This window comes from Lampris incognitus, chromosome 1 (assembly GCF_029633865.1).
Source record: "Lampris incognitus isolate fLamInc1 chromosome 1, fLamInc1.hap2, whole genome shotgun sequence".
NCBI lineage: Eukaryota > Metazoa > Chordata > Actinopteri > Lampriformes > Lampridae > Lampris > Lampris incognitus.
In genome coordinates, this window is record NC_079211.1 from 45,084,284 (window position 1) to 45,107,801 (window position 23,518).

Here is a 23,518-nt window from a genome sequence, read left to right on the forward strand (position 1 = left end):
TGTCGGATAATGTTAATACTTTCCTCAAGGAGGCCTGGTTTAATAATCCCTTATGATGCATTATTCAATAGACAGCCATTATCACGATACATGATCTAGCAGTAGTATCATGAGCTGTTCAACCAAGCGATATGTTACGATGGGTTCTTATTATGGATGGGTATCGTTAGGATTTTATCGATACTACTACTCTTATCGGTACTGCTTATCGGTTCGGTACTTTATCGATACTCTTATAGGTTCTTTTTGATTATTATGCAAGAAAAAAGACACTTAATTAAGAACAGAATCGACATTGCTTTATTATTCTATTATATAACTTTATATAAATATAAACAAATATTATTTATTCAGCAGCAACAGCAGCAGCAATGTTTTAAATGCGTCTGAATTATAGACTTTATAATCAACATTCAACAACAACAAATAAGATAAAAAATAAAAGTAGATAAAGATAAAGAAAAAAATATATATTAAAAATAAATTTTTACAGCAAAAGGCTAACGGAAGTTCAAACAAACAAGAACCTAGAACATTATCCTAACAGTTCTTCTGCAGAAAAATCAACATATCTACCTTCTCTAGAAGGAGTCGTGATCTCTCCTGACTTATAGTGTCCCCGGCTATTAGCCTAGCTAACTCCGTATCTATGGCTTATATATTTGTAGCTAAACAATTAGCTAAGCAATTATATTTTATTTATTGGCCTATTCGTAATAATTCGTTATCAGCCTAGCTAACTCCGTATCTATGGCTCATACGGCTTACCTGCAGTGGACGTGGATTGAACACTACGAGCAAAGCAGTCGAAACTCCGCATTTCTGCAGATTAATACCATGTTTCGACAAAAGATGTTTCGACAGATTGCTTGTATTGCCACCCTTACTGGCAAATGATTTGTTGCACTTGTGGCAACGAGGGTTGTTGTCATCGACTTTTGAAAAATATACCCAAACTTTTGAACGTTTAGTTCTCTCCGCCATGATGAGCACTTGAGCAGAGCTGTCTGCGCGTGTGTGAGCGAGTGTGTGGAGCACAGCACAGCCCCGCCCCTCGCGCAGTAAGAGAGAGAGACAGAGAGATGGAGAAAACGGCGAACAAGATTATGTTCGCGACGTTTAAATTCCTCGAAAAACACAATTGCCACAATATAAATCTCACTCCATGATTTCTCGAGTACCTACCGACTACCGATAGCAGAACCGAAAACGTCGGATCTTAAAAATGATCCGGTTTTTACTAATTTAGAACCGGTTCCCGTTTAGAACCGGGTTTCGGGGGGCATCCCTATTTCTTATTGGCTTATAACCGTGTTATAACAGCTTATGAAACATGAATGGAAAGTATTCCTAGAAATTAATGTGGACTGTACATGCAAACACACGCACAAATCCACATTTCTATCGGCTCACCTACACACATAGACAACAACCTATGAACGCACACATGCATGCATACACTCACTCTCATAAACACAAATGTGTGAACATATCTGCACAAAAATACACTTGACATATACTAACATGCCTTTGCACACACACACACACACAGAAAGACACAAGCACTTACATACACAGGGACCTTGCAGGGCATGAGCCAGTGAGTTAACACTAAGCCGAATGGACAGCTTCCCCTTTCTATGAGTCATAATAAATGCACTAATATCAGGGACTCTGTGTCGGCGTCTCGTTTTTAAACAGTCCCTCTATTGTGTTCTCGCCTGCTCTCTTTGTCACCCTTGCATTACTTCTCTGTTTTAATAGGAGTGGAAAGACTAATGTGCACTGTCTCACTCTCTCCCCGTCCCTCCTCCTTTCCGGTAAGCTTTCTCCTATAATGAGTTACAATACAGAGAATGTCTGACCTCCCGCTTCTTCTTCTTCTCTTCTCTCTAGGTGAGCACGGATAGCCACATATTTATCGACTCACTGATGGCATGAGACGCATTATTTTCTTCCACCCTTCTCCCCCCTCGTGCCATTGATCACGCTCTCCTTTTCAATTGTGCTTTGCTTTACTCGGAGTGCTTTTCATCCTCAACTCTACTAGCGAGGTAAAGATGAGAGTGATGGAGATAGTCTAAGGTTTTAAACCGGCGATGGCCTGTCACGCCTGGAATATCAGAATACAATCTCTATGGGGCGTCCGGGTAGCCTAGCGGTCTATTCCGTTGCCTACCAACATGGGAATCGCTGGTTCGAATCCCAGGTGTTACCTCCGGCTTGGTCGGGCGTCTCTACAGACACTGTCTGCGGGTGGGAAGCCGGATGTGGGTATGTGTCCTGGTCGCTGCACTAGCGCCTCCTCTGGTCGTTCAGGGCGCCTGTTTGAGGTGGAGGGGGAACTGGGGGGAATAGCGTGATCCTCCCACGTGCTACGCCCCCGGTGAAAGGTTGACGCTAGATCCAGCGGGGTGTAGGCACAGAGGTATTGATTGGCTGTTGCGTCGGCCAATAGACAGCGCGGACCCTCGAAGCGCACTGACTTGAAATAAACGATGTGCACTGAAACATTTAGCTAGCTAGCTTACAACTGACCTTAGCATTGCCGTCAGATCGTGCTGTAATGATAGCTAACGTTAACGCTTGCTAACAAAGGAAACCCTAAAAGAGTTTAAACCCTAGGCCTAACCCTAACCAACAACCAATCGTGTCTACTTCTGTGCCTACACCCTGTTGGCTCTAGCATCAACCCTGGGGAAACTCCTCACTGTCAGGTGAAAAGAAGCGGCTGGCGACTCCACATGTATCGGAGGAGGCATGTGGCAGTCTGCAGACAACCCGGATCGCTGGGTTAGAGGTGGTAGAGCAGCGACCGGGACGGCTCGCAAGAGTGGGGGTAATTGGCCAAGTACAATTGGGGAGAAAAAGGGGGAAAACAATACAGTCTCTAGTACCACTTACCACGCTTTAGTAAAGACAGTTTCCTTAATTATATCACATACGTGTGTACATTTAGCTGTTTTTGCCTTGTAACCACTTTTTGTCTTCTCTAGTTTTTTGTTGGTCCTGTTACACCCAGCCGCTAAATGTCTATCCTTCTTATCTGGACCTTATACAACGGTGGCTGCAGTGGGTTTCATCGCCCGGTGTGCACTTGCTTCACAGCTTTGGTGCCAGTAATCCATGTGCTACAGCGATCGTCCCCATCTCCTTTATCAGTCGCCTCTGCGTTTTCTATTTGCTTTTACTTGACCACCTCTTTCTCTTTTCCAATTTAAAACGTCTCTACCCCCCACCCTCCACTTCTCCTCCCCCGCCCATCCTCCCTTTTCTTCCTGTCTCCTTCTGTCTTTGCTCTCATCCGCTCTCTCGCGCTCTGTTCCTTTCCTTCACCTGCCCTCTTTTTTATTTTCTTCACCTCTCTCCCCTTTAGCTCATCTTCTACCTCAGATTCTCCCTCTTTCTATCTTGCTTCTGTCTTCCCATCTTCCCCTCCTCCCTCGACCTCCCTCCAGTCAATGACTGTGACGTGATGACAGAGGCTGAGAAGTAATGTACCATCCAACGCAGAGCGATCCGGATACCCTACACCGACCTACACACACACACACACACACACGCACACACACATCCAGACAGGCATGGTTTCTCAGGGGAGGTCAGGTTTCTGCGAGTAACACAGGCATACCCAGTGATTTTAATCCTATCTGAATCAGCAAGGCCTGCATTTTTCATGCACCTCCTTGGTGAAAATTACGGCGCAAATTACCCCGTGTTTCCTGACAAACCCAGGGGTACTCTAAGAAATTTAATCCACACAATCCTTTTTGCAAATACGTTATGACAGCTATCGGACTCCGAAGGCCCATTTCATTATTTCTGATTTCGAGGTAATCATTTGAATTCTCCTAAAACACAGTTTGTCATATTTATGCAGATTCTTTTCTTTTCTTGCACCCGTAGTCAGACAAATTCCACCTGTGGATGGTTAGAGTTAGGATTGAGATTTGTGTTAAGGGTTAAATAGTGGTTAAGTTGTCCGGGTAGCGTAGCGGTCTATTCTGTGGCCTACAAACATGGGGATCGCAGGTTCGATCCGGTTTGGTCGGGCGTCCTTACAGACACAATAGGCCCTGTCTGCAGGTGAGAAGCCGGATGTGGGTATGTTTTCCTGGTCACTGCAGTAGCGCCTCCTCTGGTCGTTCGGGGCACCTGCTCGGGGGGCTGGGGGTAATAGCGTGATCCTCCCACGCGCTACGTCCCACTGGCGAAACGCCTCACTGTCAGGTGAAAAGACGCGGCTGGCGACTCCACATGTATCGGAGGAGGCATGTGGTAGTCTGCAGCCCTCCCCGGATCGGCAGAGGGGGTGGAGCAGCGACCGAGGCAGCTCGGAAGAGTGGGGTGATTGGCCGGATACAATTCGTGAGAAAGGGGAGGGGGGTAGTGGTTATGTTTAGTGGGTGGGGGAAATAAAAATAAGAAGTCATCACATGAGCGTGCCTGATGAGGACATCAGAGACCACTCTTACCTTCATGATACCGGGGACAAGCTACCGTGATCCCATTACCACATGAAAGGACACATGTCCTGTGTAATTTATCATATCCCAGACGTTGTTTGAGACCCTGCTCTTGTCCGGATAGGCCTGTCGTCGCCTTCAGAGAAACAGCAATTCAGCGCAATAGAGGGAAAGAGACTGACTGATTAGTATTCAGTTTGCAGCTGCCAGACACACACACGTACACGTGCACGAACACACAACAACACACAAAGATGCTAATTCCCCTGGACGGGGCCTTGAACACGGATAAATGGATAATATGCCGCATGTGAAAGTATTTAGAGGATAATCTAAACCCGCCATTATACGTTGTTCATGCGTTGCATTATTGTTTTGTTTTCCATAATGCAATAAGTGGCAATGCAGTCTTGCTTAGGTTTTCCGGCTGACAGCGTGCCGTCTGGTTTATCCACGCCGTGAACTTTACTGTTTACGCTAACTAGCCCTCGGCCTCTTCTGTGCATGCAAAGTAAGCTGGAGTACTTTCCAGCAAAGTGCTCCTTTGATTCCCTGCCCTGGTACTTAGTATTTACTGTGCGTGAGGCTATCGACAGGCCGTGATGGTGGCCAGAGGAGAAGACGGTGGACCGGCTTAACCTGGAAACACATGAGCAACACAATCATCCAGCTGTCTATGTCTACGTCAGCTGCCAAGCCCACACACCTGCTAATGAGCACCGCACGTCGAGCAATACATCAAGCGATAATTTGCCAATTTCTGTTGAATCTTTGCCTTCAAGAAGATGTTTGGGGGGGGGGGAGTACAATCACAAGAGGACATCCAACATCCGACATTAGCATTGCAGAAATGACAAAAAAAAGTTTAACCTGTCATTTGCCAACTGGCACACTTAGATGCTGGCTGCTCAACTGTCAGTGCTTGGTATTGACTCTCATGGCTGTGTGGGTTTGTTTTGGCCCACTAAGCCCACAAATTAGTTTCCTTGTGATGTCAGGATGGATGGCTAATGCCTGACATTGTTTTCCCACTTACAGGGCTGGATATATTAATGGGAAACAATTGCTATTTTTGACTTCATATTTTTCCCCCCTTATTCTCCCTAATTATGATTATGATGATGATGATGATGATGATGATTAGTATTATAATTTCTTTCACGTTTCTTGTTTTACATGCTGTCGATCCGGGTCCAAACTATGGATCTGAGGCACTACAGGGCAGATGTCACTTGATTGACAGTATTTGTCGTAATATGTGGGCTGTTCCGAGTAGGGTGATGTTCTGGACTGCACTGATGTTGATGTTGCCCGGGATATGGTTGGTGAACTTTTCCATTCCCTTCTTCATGAGTCCTAGAGCTCTGATGACCACTGGTGTTGTTTCGGTCCTCATTCCCCACATCCTGTATATTTCAATCGCCAGGTCTTTGTATTTGGTCAGCTTCTCTGTGACTTTCACTGACGTGTTTTTTTTCCGGGCGGTGTTGCCATGTCGATCAGCATGCACCTCTTTTGCTTTCTGTCCCTGATAACGATGCTGGCTTTATTGGCTTTTATCTCTCTGTCAGTGTGGATGGACATGTCACAGAGGATGGTGACATCATTGTTTTCAGTAACTGTTTTTGGCTGATGTTCGTACCACTTCTCAGTCGTCTTGATCTTGTAACTCCTGCAGATCATCCAGCGCAGGTATGCTGCTGCCTTGTTGTGCCTGTACATGTACTCAGTCTTTGCCAGATCTGGGCAGCCTGAGACAATGTGGTCGATGGTTTCTTCGTACATTCCACAGATTCTGCATTCTGGGTCTGTTCCATCTTTAATGATGCGATGGTGATAGGATCTGGTTGCCAGGCTCTGGTCTTGTGCAGCGATTATCAGGCCCTCCATCTCTGCTTTCAGTCCAGTGCTCCTCAGCCACTGGTGTGTCTTTTGTTGGTCCACGTCTACATCTTTCATTCTTTTTGGGTACTTCCCATGCATTGCTTTGCCCTCCCAAGTTTTTTGTAGTTGATGCTGGCCATGGTTTTGGCCTTCTGCTTCACTTGTTTGGTGTAGATAGTATTTGCCTCATTTTCTGTTGGTGGGGTTTCTGGGACATCAAGCTCTTTCTTGAATTGTGCAGCTTCTTTGTTGATGGAATAGATCTGATGTTTTACTATTCGGAGGAGTTTTTTGTCAGGTATGCATCCAGCCCAATAGTGGTAGTCTTGAAGGTCAATTCGAGTTGGACTAGGCCTCGTCCTCCTGAAGCTCTTGGTAGGTACAGCCTGTCGACATCTGCTTTCGGGTGGTGCATCTTCTCCATGATCAGCATCTTTCTTGTCTTGGTGTCTAGACTCTTGATGTCATTCAGTTTCCAATTGATGATGATGATGATGATGGTGATTATTATTATTATTATTATTATTATTATTATTGCTTAAGGTACTGTATAGGTGTAAAATTTTACTTTTTAGCAAGAAAAACCACTTGTTAGCCTAAGAATATAGCAGAAATGTGCAAATATTTGTTGTCTTAGGGTCAAACATGACCCTAAGACAATCTTCCTACCCTAGTGGTGTACAGCTTTCATTGAAATATGAACAAAAATAATGTTTTATTTTTTTCTAATGTTGGGGTCACTCTAGGAAAAGTCACCAAATTTCAGGCTGAAAAAAGATCATGTGCCTAATCCATAAACCTGTTTATAAATCTGATTTTAACTTCCGGGTCAAACATGACTGTAAGATAATCTTAGTACCCTAGTGGTGTACAGCTTTCATGGAAATATGAACAAAAACAATGCTTCACCTTTTCTAATGTTGGGGTCACTCTAGGAAAAATTGCAGTCTTTTCTTTGCTGTTAAACACTGATATGAGCCTTTTTTTATTCATTTTTTTGACCTGTAGCCAACAGAAGAGGTATCCCACCAAAGGTAATAGCAAACCACACACTGTTGTAGTTTTCCATTTATAGGCTGTCCATCGGTGACGTCACTAGTGGCTCAGCATTAAGACGGTTCGTGGAGTGATAAATCCTACAAACAGAGATAATGTTGAAAATTGCAATTGTTTCCTTTAATTCTGAACCATAAATTCTCAGCACACCGCAGAATATCCTAAAATGTTTTGGCCTAAGTGAAGGAGTGAACTCACGGAGACATGTATGTGATACCATTAAAATGCTTTTAATAGCTTATTTACAGTCAAACCTAGATAGGTCGATCCTGTCAGAAGTTAATTAGTCGAGTAGAGTTAACGGACGGGTTATTTGATATACTACTGAAGGCACAGCAACCACACATTTTTAGTTGAAAACAAAATCAATTTAAAAGGATCAAATAGTTGACAAACATAAAGAAAACCATCCATCCCTCCATCCATTATCCAAACCGCTTATCCTGCTCTCAGGGTTGCGGAGATGCTGGAGCCTATCCCAGCAGTCACTGGGCAGCAGGCCGGGAGACACCCTGGACAGGCCACCAAGCCATCACAAGGCAATCAAATATTTTCTGAGGTAAAAAAAAAAAGAAAGAAAAGCAAACCATCCAACAGAATTTGGCCCCCATTGAATTTGTAACAACACTGGTGCACAGTTTATACAGGTACACCACCAGTTACTGTACTTCATCGTTGTCGCTGCTTGTTGGACAGGGAAACCTGCTGTCGCCAGAGGCCGCTCGTCCTTTTGCTCCATTTCATGTAACTCATCTTCAGTGTACTCAGGCTCTCACAAGTACAGTTGTGCGGTAGACTGCCAACATATTATAAATATGTCCTCATTCATGACATACACTACTGTTATATCGTGGCCAGCCATTTCTGCATTTTTATGGATCTGTTTAAGTTAACCACGGTCTAAATGAAGGAGTCTGTAGGCGAATGTGCAATAATAGCAACTGTTCCTGGTTGAAGTGGACCCCTGCCTTGTCTCACCTCCTGCGCCTTGTTTCCTCCCCCTGGAGGCACGACTGAGAATCAAGAAGAGAGATGGCTTGTTTTTCTCATTAGATCGAAATCGCCACAAATGACATCATTGGTGGGTACATTTCTGACCTATCAGCACAGCTCCCTAGTGACAGAGAGTGACTTGACAGAAATGGTGCCATCCTACAGCGAGCATTACTATCGACCAATATATGGAGATAAAGTTGAAAAAAAAAGCAATGCTAATCTTTAAGTAAATTTAGCTATGATGTTAAAAAGGTTATGCTTAGGTATAACATAAAATAGTTGCATTAGGTTATGTTTAGGTATTAGGATAGAGATGGGTATGTTTAACCACACCAAACTCATACTCATACCCATATGAGTATGGGTTTGGTGTGGTTAAGGGCAGGATAAGGATCAGCAGAGACTGGTCGTTAAGGGCTATAATCCATTTTAGTGTAAATCAGGGTTAAAATTAGATTTGTGTGGATGTTCTCAACTATGTTCCCTTTGATATATATATATATAGGCAATCAGTGAATTTTGAAATCCGCAAATTACATTTTAAATTAATTTTGTCAGTTTGACTGGCTTCAATATGGAGGCAAAGTTTGAAGGATAGTCTTATAGTCTTCATACTAATATGTTATGGAGGTATCCTATTTGTAGTTAACCATATTCTGTTTTAGTTACTATGCTGTCCCCTTCAGCTTTGTTTGAACTCTTCCAATTACAGTGATGGCAAACCAAAGGTTCAAATTTCCGTCTTAAAACACCCATTTCCTTTCCCTCTACCCTAATTGTTCTTTTTAATCATTTTCATCTCTTACTTCTAGCACTGCTATCTCCTTTTGATATGTACCTTTATGTCCCTTGTTATCTGTTTACAGTTCCAGATTTCACATTTTTTATCATTCCTATCTCTTCTCATAATCTCTTTTTCTCTCTCTTGCTCTCTCTTTCATTCTCTCTCTCGAGCTATTTCTCGCTCTTTCTTTTGACTGTCTCTTTCTCTGTCTCCCAGGAAGCAGCTGCGTTTCTGGTATGATTTATTCACAGCCAGAGATTGGGATTTAGTGTGTCTCCTGTGGGCAGAATGCACTCTCCTTGAGTATGAATGTTTGAGTATATACTTTGCACCGTCGCAATTTACCGTTCTTTGTGCAAATTAGTTTTTTTTTTGTTCTCATTTGTAGGAGAAAGTTTTTAATGTCCTTTTGGAGTTAAAAAAATGTCATCTGTTGTGTGGATATATCCTCATTTCTCATCAGGGATAGGTGGAAAATTACATATTTAAAATGGCAGCGTAAAATTTAATGTTGCCGAGCACTATAATTAGAACAGAGTTCCTGGGTTGTTTCGCCATTGATCCTGCAAAGGAAAAAAAAAAGCAGTGACCGAAGCCAATTGTAAAAATAAATAAATAAACAAATAAATAAATACCTTTTTCAATACAACTTTAAAACAGCAAATAAATCCACAAATGGAATACCACAATTTAATTATTGCTAGGCTCTTGTTGTTGATGACTTTAAATAATAAATATTTGGTCTCAATTCCTAAAATTTCACACCAGAATGATTCTAGAGTTTTGAAGTTAAGTTTTTGAAAAAAAAAAGTTTCACTTCATAAAACCTCAGTTAAGTTGATGAAACTATTAGTTTAAATATTCTATTCTATTTGTACTCGGTGATAAGGAATCAAATGAATCAGACTGAATTACTTTATGCATTAGATAGCTTAGTAAGTAAGAATGTTGGCTTTCCATGCTGGAGATCGGGGGTTGAAACCCTGATTTGGTCAAGTCTCCAGTACGAATCCGTGGCTTAGACTCCTAATGCTATACAAGCCAGCTACCACAGATATGAGTGAGAGTAACATAAATAGAGTTAAACTGGCTTGGCAGTCGCCCGGGTTAACAAGGTCCGCATCAAGTGTTGGGGAACCAAGGGAACCTGATGTGAAATGGCTAAAGAATGACACATTCATGAAAAATGGCCAAGAACCTGGAACTGATAAAACTTTCTGGCCACCAGGCTGAAGAGACACAGTAGTGAAACAGAAGCCAAAAGAGTAAATGGCCTGTTCCTCAAAAAAGTAACAAGGGGAAAACAGGAGCAGAGACCGACTGATTCCAGAAGGATACATGGGAAAACAAGGCATCACACAACACCAAAGCCTAGTGTCTGTTGACCTGAGAGCAGACCACAGCAATATCCCAGAACAAGAACCAGTTTTCATCACAGTGGCTGACATTCAACAACAATTCTCAAACATGAAGAGCTGGAATACACCAAGTCCTGATATGATTCACCCCTACCAGCTGAAGAAGCTAATGGATCCATGAATGCCTGGCAACACAGATGAACCAGCTGCTAACATCAGATTCTCAACCTGACTGGCTAACCCAGAGGAGAACAATACTTACCATTAAGGATTGATGGATGGATGGATTGCATTTCCCCACAAGGGTACATCACGTTCAAACTACTGGCCAACCTGCCTCTCCACAACATGGAAGATCTTGTCAGGCATCATAGCAGCTAAACTGGATGGGCATATGAGTCAATACATGAGTGAAACTCAGAAACAAATTGGGAACAACACCAGAGTGTCAAAGCATCAGCTACTGGTGGATACAGCAGTCACCCAAGACTCAACGACCAGACAGACCAAGCTGAGCACAGCCTGGATTGACTACAAGAGAGCCTATGATTCAATGCGCCACACCTAGTTGCTGAAGTACTTGGCACTATACAAAGCCAACAGGACACTAATAGCCTCATCAAGAACTCAATGTGGCAGTGGAAAACAACACTAGAGGCCAACTCAAAGACAATCACACAGGTAACCATCAAATGTGGCATATACCAAGATGATGCACTATCCCCGCTGCTGTTCTGCATAGGCCTGAACCCCCTCAGTCAGATCATTGCAAAGAGAGGATACAGGTTCAGAAGTGGAGTTACCATCAGCCACCTCCTATACATGGATGACCTCAAGCTGCATGTCAGGAGCGAGACAATGACTCACTGACCCACCTCACCAGGATCTACAGTGACACCATCGGGATGTCATTCAGACTGGACAAGTGTGGTCAAATGGTGGCAAAAAGAGGAAAGGTGGTGAGCACTGGAGGGGCTGAATTACCAGATGGCAGAATTACCAGATAACAGACATGAAGTACCTGGGTATTCCACAGGCAAATGGGAGTCATGAACAGGCAGCATGGAGGTCAGCTTCAGCCAAATATACCTCCAGAGAGTGAGGCAGTTCTTGAGGTGCCAACTCAATGGGAAGAATAAGATCCAAGCCATCAACACATATGCCTCACCAGTCATTTGACGTCCAGCTGGAATAATAAACTGGCTGAAGGGAGAGATAAAGGCCACAGATATCAGGACACGGAAACTTCTCACAATGCATGTAGGGTTCCACCTGAAATCCAGTTGCCTGAGACTGTATGATAAGCAAAAGGATGGGCCAAGGGTTAATGAGTGTCAGGACACTATCCAGGATGAAACAAGGAACATCTGTGAGTACATCAGAAACAGGGGCCACCCAGGAAAAACTGATAAGTGAGTACCTCAGGCAGCAGAAGACAGAGAGTGCGGAGGAGGAAGGGGGGGTATAATGGAAGTTCAAGCCCCTCCACGGGGTGTACGATTGACAGATAGAAGATGTAGCTGATATGGAGAAATGGTACCTGTGGCTATAAAAGTCTAGACTGAAGGATGGCACAGAGGCTCTGATCATAGCAGCACAAGAACAGGCACTCAGGACCAGATTGGTTGGGGCAGGGATCTACCACACCAGACAAGACCTAAGATGCAGGCTGTGCAAAGGCTCCCCTGACACAGTCCAGCACTTAGTAGCAGGGTATAAAATGCTAGCTGGGAAAGTGTACACTGAAAGGCATAGCCAAGTGGCTGGGATAGCCTACAGGGATATGTGTACTAAATACAGACTGGAAGTCCTCAAGTCCAAATGGAAGACACCAACAAAAGTGGTTGAGAATGGCAGTGCCCAGATCCCGTGGAACTTCAGATTCCAGACTGACAATCAGGTGCTGGCTAACAAACCGGACATGGTGGTTGACAAGGAGCAGAAAACAGCAGTAATGATCAATGTAGCAATCCTGAGCAATGGCAACATCAAGAAGAAAGGGCATGAGAAGCTAGAGAAGTACCAAGGGCTGAGGGAAGAACTAGATAGGATGTGGAAGGTGAAATCTATAGTAGTCCCAGTGGTAACAGGAGCACTAGGGGCTGTGACCCCCAAACTGGGAGAGAGGCTCCAACAGATTTCAGGAACAACATCTGAGGTCTCTTGTCCGGAAGAGTGTGGTCCTAGGGGCAGTTAAGCTACTGCACAGAACCCTCAAACTCCCAGGCCTCTGGTAGAGCTCCTGAGCTTGATGAAGACACACACCATCCAAAAAAGGGTGAGGGCGAAATTGTATTCATTTTATTTTATTTTATTATGATCTATCATGGTTGTGCATCTCAGTTTATGCTGTCCTAGCCTGCATCTTACACCCTGCTACTATGTGCTGGACTGTTTCAGGGAAATCTTTGCACAGTCTGCACCTTGGAATCTGTCTTCTATTGTAGACCCCTGCCTTTATGGATGTGGTGTTGAGGGCTTTCTCTTGTGCTGCCATGATCCGAGCTTTTGTGTTGTCTTTCAGACCAGCCATTTATACTCACTAGTATGATTTCTTGATGTCAGCCACTCCATCTTCCTAATGTACTGTTGGAGGCTCCTTGTTTCATTCTGGATAGTTGCTTTTACACCAACCAACCTCGGCCTCCCTCTTTTCAATGCCTGTTACAGTTTTAGCATGGGCATAGGTTTTGTTTTATCATGGGGGGGGGGCAGACACACACATTACGTGGGGGTTCTGGGGATCCTTTTCCAGGAAATTGTGAGCTTTCAACATGTCATTTCCTGCATTCTGGTGATTTTTCATGCCTCAATTTGTGCCTTTTCTGCATCAACTTATGGTGGAGATGTTTTTTTATTTATGTAAAGGAAAACACAAAATTCAGGCATCAGGTGACAATTCAAAATATAATGTAATATAATCTAGTAAGGCTCTCGGACATTCTGTATTACTTGCACCAAAATATAGGATTCATTTTATGTTTGTAAAAAAAAATGCAATTGAAACTTACTTGTTTATTCTAAGTTGATCCACTATGGGCATTCAGATTCAGACAACTTTATTTATCATAGAAGGGCAATTCAGTATAACAAAGCATGTATACCCTTTTCCATTTATAACATCCTAGGCCTGGAAAACACTTTAAAATGTCAAGCAATTTCCATGACCATGGGAATTCTGACTATAATATAGTATTTAAACAATAGCTCATGATAGGCTATGGTATATTGTGATATAATAACAATATATCACGGCCTGGAGTGAGCTATTGCTTTCATTAAACAATTACTAAGTGTGGCAACATGACAGACTATTTTTATTAACATGTTCATAAGGCATTCATAAAGCTTGTTCTTACAAATAAATAGGCCCTCCTGGCTGCCTGCACATAATCCAATGTGGTTGCTATGCACCGTACAAGCAGATTGATACTGAATTGTATAAAGGAATTATACATCATTGCTGTTGCATATGGTCTTTATACCACAGCTAACAACCAATCAGATTGCTTGATTTGAGCTATCAGTTTTATAATAAATCTTACCTGTTTGTCTACTGCTTCCTCTCTCTCTCCCCCTCTCTCTCTGCCTCAATTACTGGTACCTCCTGCATGAAGTTCACATTTTAGCAAGATTTAAACAGCCATCATTCATATGGTCATTTCATCCCTGCGTAGTTGGTGGTTAACCCATGCACGAATCAAATGAGAGAGTTCTGCTAATTGCTTCACATACTTCAGCTGCACTCTCCCTGCCTCCTGAGGTATCCAGAAGGCAGGAATTATGAATTATCCAGCAAATAACTACAATTAGGTGACTATCGTTTCATCAATGCTTGTGGTCAGCCTGAGTTGAATTCATTCCATATTTGTAGACCTAACTCTTAAACATCTCTTAATAGGCTAAAATGGTTTCATAATCTCAGATTGCACTAAAATCAGAATCACAATCATATTTTTTTTTTTTTGGCCATGTAGGGTTGCACGCGTGGAATTTGACTCCGGTTTCATGGCTCTCACGGTGTACTTGACACAGAATAATAACACAACAGCACAACAACACAAAAATCTTCAGATAACCACACAAGGAATGCCTCATGTTCATGTTAAAAATTTATATTATTTTACACTGTGTGTGAATTTATGATATGTAAATAAATTCCAGTCGGATCCTTTAGTCGACTGGTTAACGTAGTCGCCCATGGTGTGGGTGACCCTGATTCGCGTCCCGGCTATGGTGGTTCCCGGCTGCCCCCTGAATTTGCTGCAATACTATAGGCATTGGCTGTCTTTTAAGGCGGCACGGTGGTGCAGTGTTTAGCGCAGTCGCCTCACAGCAAGAGGGTCGTGGGTTCGAGCCCTGGGGTAGTCGAACCTTGGGGGTCATCCCGGGTCGTCCTCTGTGTGGAGTTTGCATGTTCTCCCCGTGTCTGTGTTGGTTTCCTCCGGGTGCTCCGGTTACCTCTCACAGTCCAAAGCCATATAGGTCAGGTGAATCAGCCATACTATAATGTCCCTAGATGTGTGTGTGTGTGTGTGTGTGTGTGTGTGTGTGTGTGTGTGTGTGTGTGTGTGTGTGTGTGTGTGTGTGTGTGTGTGTCAGCCCTGTGATGGCCTGACGGTCTGTCCAGGGTGTCTTCCTGCCTGCTGCCCAATGACTGCTGGCATAGGCCCCAGCATCCTCGCATCCCAGAGAGCAGGATAAGCAATTTAGGTAATGAATGGATGGGTGGGTGGAAAAATTACAATTGATGAAATTCAAATGTCCCACGCTGTCATCAAATCACATGCCACGTTTATTTTGGACGGCTGCTGCACAGCTAATGCTGGATTAGCTTGACCGCTGCTATATTAGCCAGCTGGCAAGCTTTTATGGGCAGGCAACCTTACCTTAATATTACTTAGCAAACTAGCAAACAACACTTCTGAAAGTAAAATAGAAAAATATTACCTACTGGCTCACAACATATTTGGTTTTTAGACTTTTTGAGAAAAAAAGTATGTGGAATATTCAGCAGCAAGTATTTGAAGGTATGCAAAGCGTTGTCTGCTATGACAAATTGGGGGGGGGGTGACTGTGCAATAATCAAATATCAAATTAAATAAATTACAGCTTTAGACTAGAACAACAAAATTGCTCATAAAAACTGCAATGGATTGATCAGTAAAATTAATTTTTTAAACTATGTTTTAAGTAATTAATTGTCTCTTTCTCTTATCTACTCTTCTTTCTCAGTAAGGGAGTCAGGGGAGAGAGTGTACAAGCCCGATCTGGCGGAGGGGGGGGGGATTCAGTCTGAACACACGTCTCTCCCCTGACTCTATATCACTCATGCTTCTACTCTTTCCACTTTACCTCTATCTTTGATTAGGCCAAGAATAGGCAAGGGCAAATGAACCGAATATTGGGACAAACGTGAGTGACAAATATAGATAGTACTGAGAAGAACACAAAACATGAGGCGGATTTATGCAGTGACTCTGAAGAGCTCTTGGACTGCTTGGGCTTGAGGCGGTGATAGGAAGCGGCTGGAAGCCAGCATCACTAAACAGGCAGAGGCCGCGTCCCGGTGGATCTGGGTAGAGCAGAATGAGCGGTGGCAGAACCAACCTGGTGACGGGCTAACAACCCCACAGAGGTGAGTGATGGACAGTGGGGGTAGTAACAGGACACTCGTTCTACCGTCGAGCCCTCCGAGATGCCATGGACTGAAATCGATGAAACATCAAGGAAGAGGGGTGCACAATTGAAAACCTGCAGAAACCACTCAGCTCAGCCCAGTTTGGAGGGAGGTGCCTTGAGGGACGGAAAGGAGAGAGCGATGCAACTGGCTCACAGAGGGTGTAAGTATACCTGTAAAGGTGAGCCAGCTGTGATAACCCTTATCATATTTTGCAAATTTATAATTAATTAGTTATGTCTTTATCACTTGCTGTCATTAGGCTGCTAATGAATTCATTTTGTATGCTATTGCGAGACAAAAGCAGCATTGGCATGCTGCGTTCACGAGGACACCGGAAGTTGTTATGGTGGACGAGAGCAGGAGGGTCAAATCAGACAACGACAAACGGCACTGCCGTCTAAAGCTAACATAGTTAGGCAGCTGTTTTGTTTTGGGGTTTTTTCTACACAAAGAAAACCCGATATTATTTATGTGAGTGGGTGTGTGTGTGTGTGCGTGTGTGTTTTTGTGAGAAAGCAAATTGTTGAATATAAGTAAATAAACAATACAAAACTATTTTGTACAATATATTTTTTCTGCAAACAATACAACAAAACAACATTTATTTTTATTTATGTCTTTATTCATTTGTTTGTTTGTTTGTTTTTAGCGTCGTGCCGGCTCCATCACACAGTTTGTTGATTTCCCTGTGCCGTACTTCCAACTGCCGTTCACCGGCTCCTCGAAGGAATAAAAACATACTGATTTTGCCATTTATTATCATGACAACAATCGAAGGCTTCGAAGCATGCGGGCCAGCCCTAGTGGAGATGCTGCGCCTCTGCTGACTGAGAGCTCAACACTGTGTGATTGTGTTTGTGTGTGACAGGGATGATTATGTTTGCCACAAAAGATTGAGTGGTCGTATGAGCTCATAATTCATGTCCATATTTTGGGAGTAAAAAAAAACCCAGTGCTGATATGCATATTTATTTTCTGTATTTGCACTTGCACTATGACTGAGTTGCACGTGTATTCTCATTTTATGTAAAAAAAATTGCATTGCCCTGTGTATGAAATGTGTTATATAAATAAAGTTTGACTTGACTTGACTTGCTGAAGAAATATAACACCTGTGCTTTTTCAAAATAGAAGTCTTCTGTTTCTGTATTTTTTATTTGGGGGGGGCAAATGCATGTTTTCTAAATATTGAGGGGGATGTAGCCCTCCAAAATATACGCTCATGATTGCCGGGGTGCTGGACTTCAGGTGGAATCCTCTGTGCATTGTGAGGAGTTTCCCTGTCTTGACATCTGAGGCCTCTAGTTCATCCTGTGGCCAGAGAAGTGTCCTTATAGATGTTAACTTAAGCACTGCTTCACCTTAACCCTAAATCTGAAGTGGCGATCTCGAAGATTTCCACTGTCTGTTAGAGCGGCGTTTCCCAACCCAGTCCTCAAGGAGCCCCTATCCTGCAGATTTTCATTGTAACCCTGCATAGGTAGCCCTGCTTGTACTTACTCAACCAATCATCTCACAGCACTTAATTATGCAAGGTGTGCAACATCTGACATAATTCATTGCTGATTGGTTGAATAACTACAAACAGGTGCCTATTCAGGGTTGCAAAGAAAATCTGCAGGATAGGGGGGTCCTTGAGGACTGGGTTGGGAAACACTGTGTTAGATTACTATGTTTTGCTAGTTGACTATGTTGATGCCTCTTTGGTTGGTCTACCAGAAGGGAGGTTCCCCCTTATCCTCTCTGGTGCACCAGTCACTGCTGACTGAAGAAAAGTGCTTCAGTTCCTATCATGGCTCCTACACCCAGCTTGAGGTGTGTCTGCGGAAAGTCTCATACTGACACCGTAGTTTTTTTTTTACAGAAGCAAAGGCTTTCATGAGTTGAGCGAGCTGAATTATTCGTTTTAACCATAATCCGAGACAGATAGTAACAAAATTGACATTTTGTTTACATGAAGAAGTTCTAGATTATCACTTTAACCACTACCTAACCTTAACCTTAACCTTACTTTAACACTAAAGTTATTCACTACTTAAACTTATATATATAACTGTTCTGGTCTAGTTACCCACCATGACACCATGCGATGGAGAAAGACCACCCCCGTTGCTGCCTATGCGCATTTTTTTATTTTTTATATTATTTATTTATCTTATTTATCCTATTAATTTATTTTATTTCATTTGGTATTGATTTATTTATTTTTTTGCTGAGGTAATTATCAGTTGGTTTTCATTGTTCCAAATTATTGGCTTATTTGGACTTTTCCAGAGGCACACTGCAGAGAGGTGTGACTGAAATCATCCTCTTAAAGGCTCAAATCTTAAAGTTGATGGACACTACCTTGATGCATTGGGACAATTCGTATTTCGGGAAGCAAAGCTGCACACCAGTGATGATTTACATGACTCTTCCTTTCATTTCTTTCCTTTTTAAATAGGCCCATCAACCCCCCCTGCCTTTCATCAGCTGATGACGGCGGTCGGAGATGTTTCTACACATAATGATCCCTGTAGTACACCTTCACTTCAGAGACGACGTTCTTCATCAAAATCACAGTCCGTGGCCTTGTCACCCCTGCCTTCAGGCACGCAGCCTTCATCATCATCAAATCATTTAACATCCTCTTTATTTCAGATATGTTACCCACTTGATTCCCTTCTTCAACGTTAATGCACGTCTTTGTAGCAGCTCTCGTTTTAATGATTCACACCTGGCATAAATTCTGCCTCACATGAGACCAATAAAGTCTCATGTCTATGGGAGGGTAACTGTAGTCTTTGCACCTCTCCTCTTCTCATATATAGTTCATTAAAACATGGAAATGATGGAGAGGGTAAGTGTGGTGTCCCTCCGTTGTTTTTTTTTTTAATTTACGATGAAAATTAGTTAAAACAACCAACGTTTTAACAGTTTATTTGTGGCATTTTTTTGTATATATGTGCCCTTCCATCTGTGAGTGTTAGTGTTGCAGTAATACTATTAATTGTGTTATTATTCAGGAAAACTCACTACCCATACTGAGATTTTAGAGAAGAGGGAAATGGATGCAGATCAGAAACATCAGAAAAAGAGACTTTACCTGGTGTGGTTGACCGTAACCTTTCAGAAATATAAAGGCTGGGAGATGAGATTAGCAATCTACTGAATTTGGGTCAGGAAGAACACAAAATTGAAGGAAAATGAGGCTTAAACTCATTCATAGCATGAGAGTTTAATCTTTGAGACAATCATTTTTATCCAAATTGTCAGTTGCATTGACCAACTTAAATTAACCATATCTCCATAGCCCCCCACCCACCCCCTTTTCTCCCCAGTTGTATCCGGCCAATTACCCCACTCTTCTGAGCCATCCCGGTCGCTGCTCCACCCCCTCTGCCGATCCCGGGAGGGCTGCAGACTACCACATGCCTCCTCTGATACATGTGGAGTCACCAGCCGGTTCTTTTCACCTGACAGTGAGGAGTTTCACCAGGGAGACGTAGCCCGTGCGATGATCACACTGTTCCCCCTCCTCCCTGAACAGGCACCCCGACAGACCAAAGGAGGCGCTAGTGCAGCGACCAGGACACATACCCACATCCGGCTTCCCACCCGCAGACATGGCCACCAGTTGTGTCTGTAGTACGCCCGACCAAGCCGGAGGTAACACGGGGATTCGAACTGGCAATCCCCATGTTGGTAGGCAATGGAATAGATCACTAGGCTACCCTGACACCTTTTGCGCCATATCTCCATTTCTAACTACTTTTTTAATGTACTGTTAAATTAGGCAAACAATAAAGCATGTTTCTAAATTTGCCAGCAAAATATATTATTTTTTTCATTTCTCTATTTTCTTTTGTGCCATGCTCTCAGTCTGTGTTCCCAATCCGGTTACTACTGAGTACAATCCGAGCTCAAGAAAGTAACAAAACTACATTGGTATGGTGTCATCTTCCAGCCATCCATCCATTATCTGTACACGCTTAATCCGATTCAGATATTTCACCCTCCCGTGAAGGTGGAATAGCACTCTAGATATACCAAATGATAGTATTTACACAAATAAGTGGTATTTAAATTGTTTACCTGTAAAAGGTTCTGTTCATTTAAGGAGTCTATGCTAACACTCATTGGATGGAAAGTAGGGAGACACACTGGACAGGTCACCAGGTCATTACAGGACACACAGTCAGTCACACACCATTCATGCCTGTAGACATTTTAGAAATGACAGTTCTTTTACCATGCATGTTTGGACTGTGGTAGGAAACCTGTGGAAACAGGGTGAGAACATGCCAACTCCACATTGATGCCCTGGTGCCACCATATTAAAATTAAATATTTGCAAACATAGCATCTGTGGTAGATATATTTGTCTGCTAGTGTGTTGGTCCTTAGCAGGTCTTGCCTTAGCTTAGGATTTCAAAAATAAAAAAAGCTTCAATAATGGGGAAAAAAAGTGGCACGGCAGGGTGAATTACCATGGTTTTATTATTGGAGCAGAACCTCACTTCTTTTATCAGACGTACGCAGCAGCTGGCCTCGGGGTTCGAGCAACAGGGCGGGAGCAACAAAGCAAAACATGCAAACAGTGGAACTTCTACAATGACAGAGAGTAGAAAAATCAGACCGGGCCAGGATGCACAAATCTTACAGCATGTCTTCTTTTTCTGGTTCTTTTATCAGGCTACAACGCTGGCATCTATTATCAGACGAGGACTTCTCTATTTTCAGCTTCAGAGCCCCCGTGTCATTTCCCACAGGATGCAGTGGCACATATGGCAGCACAGAAAGTCTGCTAGGGGCAAGATTATCAATTCATAGTTTTGGTGCAAAGAGTCTCTCTTCGGGACACATGGTTTCTGTTCATTCGGAAGCCCACGTTCAGGTATGGGTTGAAAAGTGGAAGTCAGTTAAGAGTGTGGCTGTATGGTACAGATGCTAAGGTAATCGCTTTACAGCTTTGTGGAGACACGGGCTGCATTTAAAAGGGCAGATTTTTGGGTTCAGACAGATGTTTTAAGTTAATAAGTGATCATGTCAGCTGTTCGAAAGGTTTCCCCAAAGACTCTCTTTGGCAGTCTACTACCTAAGTTGGCTAGTGACTAAAGACAGTCAAGGACTAAGACAGCCAAAAGGGATGATGTTATGTGATCGGACATGATTGGATATAATAAAGATTTGATGTCAGATATCACTAAACTTGAAAATCCTTGGCATATGTAGCTGCTAACCAGTTGCAAGTCGTTTGGTTTGATGTGCTTTTGGGTTTATCTACTAGGTGATTTGAAGTACGAGGTCAGTACAATGGGCCGCCTCATCAAATGAGTTCACCGGTGGGGATATGATGTATAAATGCCTAAGTAGGCTGAAGCCAGTGCACAGTAAGCTAAAGCCATCATTTTTCATTTATGTTGTTAAGCCATATTGTCAATTACTCGACAGGGTGCCCTGCTTGTGTATGCAACACTCAGTGTCAGAGAAACTCCTTTTGACTCTCAGTAATAACAATTAAGGGTAAGCTGAACTTGTTAAATCACCCTTAACCATAATAAGGTGAGTCCAAGGTCTGCCCTGAGTACAGCAGTAGATTATCAAAACCTGCAGGAAAAAAAAAACTACACTATAGGCTACAGTAGGATGGCAAGGACAAGTGCAGTAGGACCTCGGTAAAATATTCCTCGTGCCATAACCCTGCTCATATGATGAAAACAAAAAAAAATCCAGCAGGCATGTGAGGAAAAAGGGTGGTGGGAGCATGTGCACTGTGGATTCCAACCTTTTTTTTTTTCCCAGAAAGGAAATCCCTTTGAGAGGGCTGTTCTCCACTAGCAGGCAACCCTTTGTGCAGGCCCATTGAATTTATCAAGTGAGCACCTCTAATCACAGAGACAGCGCCAAGAACTGCTTTGTTGCACGAGTCTCTCTCAAGAACTCATAACTTGCTTCAAAATGCCTGGATGCAGGCTGACAGAATGGAGCTGCTGGCTGACAAGTTCAAGTACGACCAGGATTCGGCTACGCCTCAAATATGTATATTTCATATGCAGTGGGATTCAAACGTCATCGGGGCCATAATGCCAACTTCATCTGCGGTTGCAAATTTCAAAAAAAAAATATGTCAGAGGAATCAGGGTTACGAGCAGGCACATCACGGACATGATTAAGAGGGCAGTTTCCCATCACAGATGCAACACCAGCAGCTGGATCAGACAAGCGGCGTTCTGCAGGGAACAGTCTGCTTTTTGTCGTCGGCATGCACGTTTCCCTCTCATTCAACAGCTGGGATTCAGGTACAGAGAAATAAATAGTCATTTCAGCGATGAATGGGAGTTGCAAAAAAAAAACAACATTATATAATAACGTACAGCGTTGCTGAAACAGACTCCTGCGGGAACCCGTGGCTGCATTTCAAAAAAGCCTCCGAATCAGGAACAGGGATTTATATTGAGTTGCTGAAAGACTAATGTGAAGTAGCACAGGGACACAACCTCACGGATGTTCACAGCACTAAGTCAGACTTCAACGGTGTTGATGTAATTTGTCACGTTAGAGATTATCAAATGGCCACCCTCCATTATCACCAGAGACCGTCTTACTATCACTTTGTACGATAGTGAGTTTCCTCATGGGGGGGTCAAGAGAATTAAGCTGATAGAGGGCGAGACCATCTTCATGCTGACTCAGTCGATGGATGATTGCGTCTCAGAAGTAGGAGAAACAGCCGTATAGTGAACAACCCCACTGTCTTGACCTCAGGTGTGTAATATGAAAACAGGACTCCCATAGTATACGTCACCTTCACATTCCAGTGTGCACCCCACAGAGGTTAAGGAGCAATAGTTGTCCAGTAGGTACCTGGCATTCGTCTTTTTATTTATTTATGTATTTTTCCCTAGGGTCACCTTCCACTAAAGCTGAAATAACACTAGAGATAAAAAAGACAGTATTTACATAAATACCTGATATTAAAGTGTTTACCTTGTGTAGTGTTCCACTCCAGCAAAAAGCAGAGGAAACCACTAAGATAAGAGTGTTCATGTGCTGCTATGTGCTGAGAGACAGTGGTGGGAACAGGTAGTTAATATGAGGGTATATTGTAGTTATTAGGGGTGTAGGATAGCAGCAGCCCACATCTGTTTGCATTGTTTCTCTATTATCTATTTCTGCACCTCATCTTAGAATCACCTGATCCAGCGTAGCGGTTTAATCTGTTGCCTACCAACACGGGGATCACCGGTTCGAATCCCCATGTTACCTCTGGCTTGGTTGGGCGTCCCTACAGACACAATTGGCCGGGTCT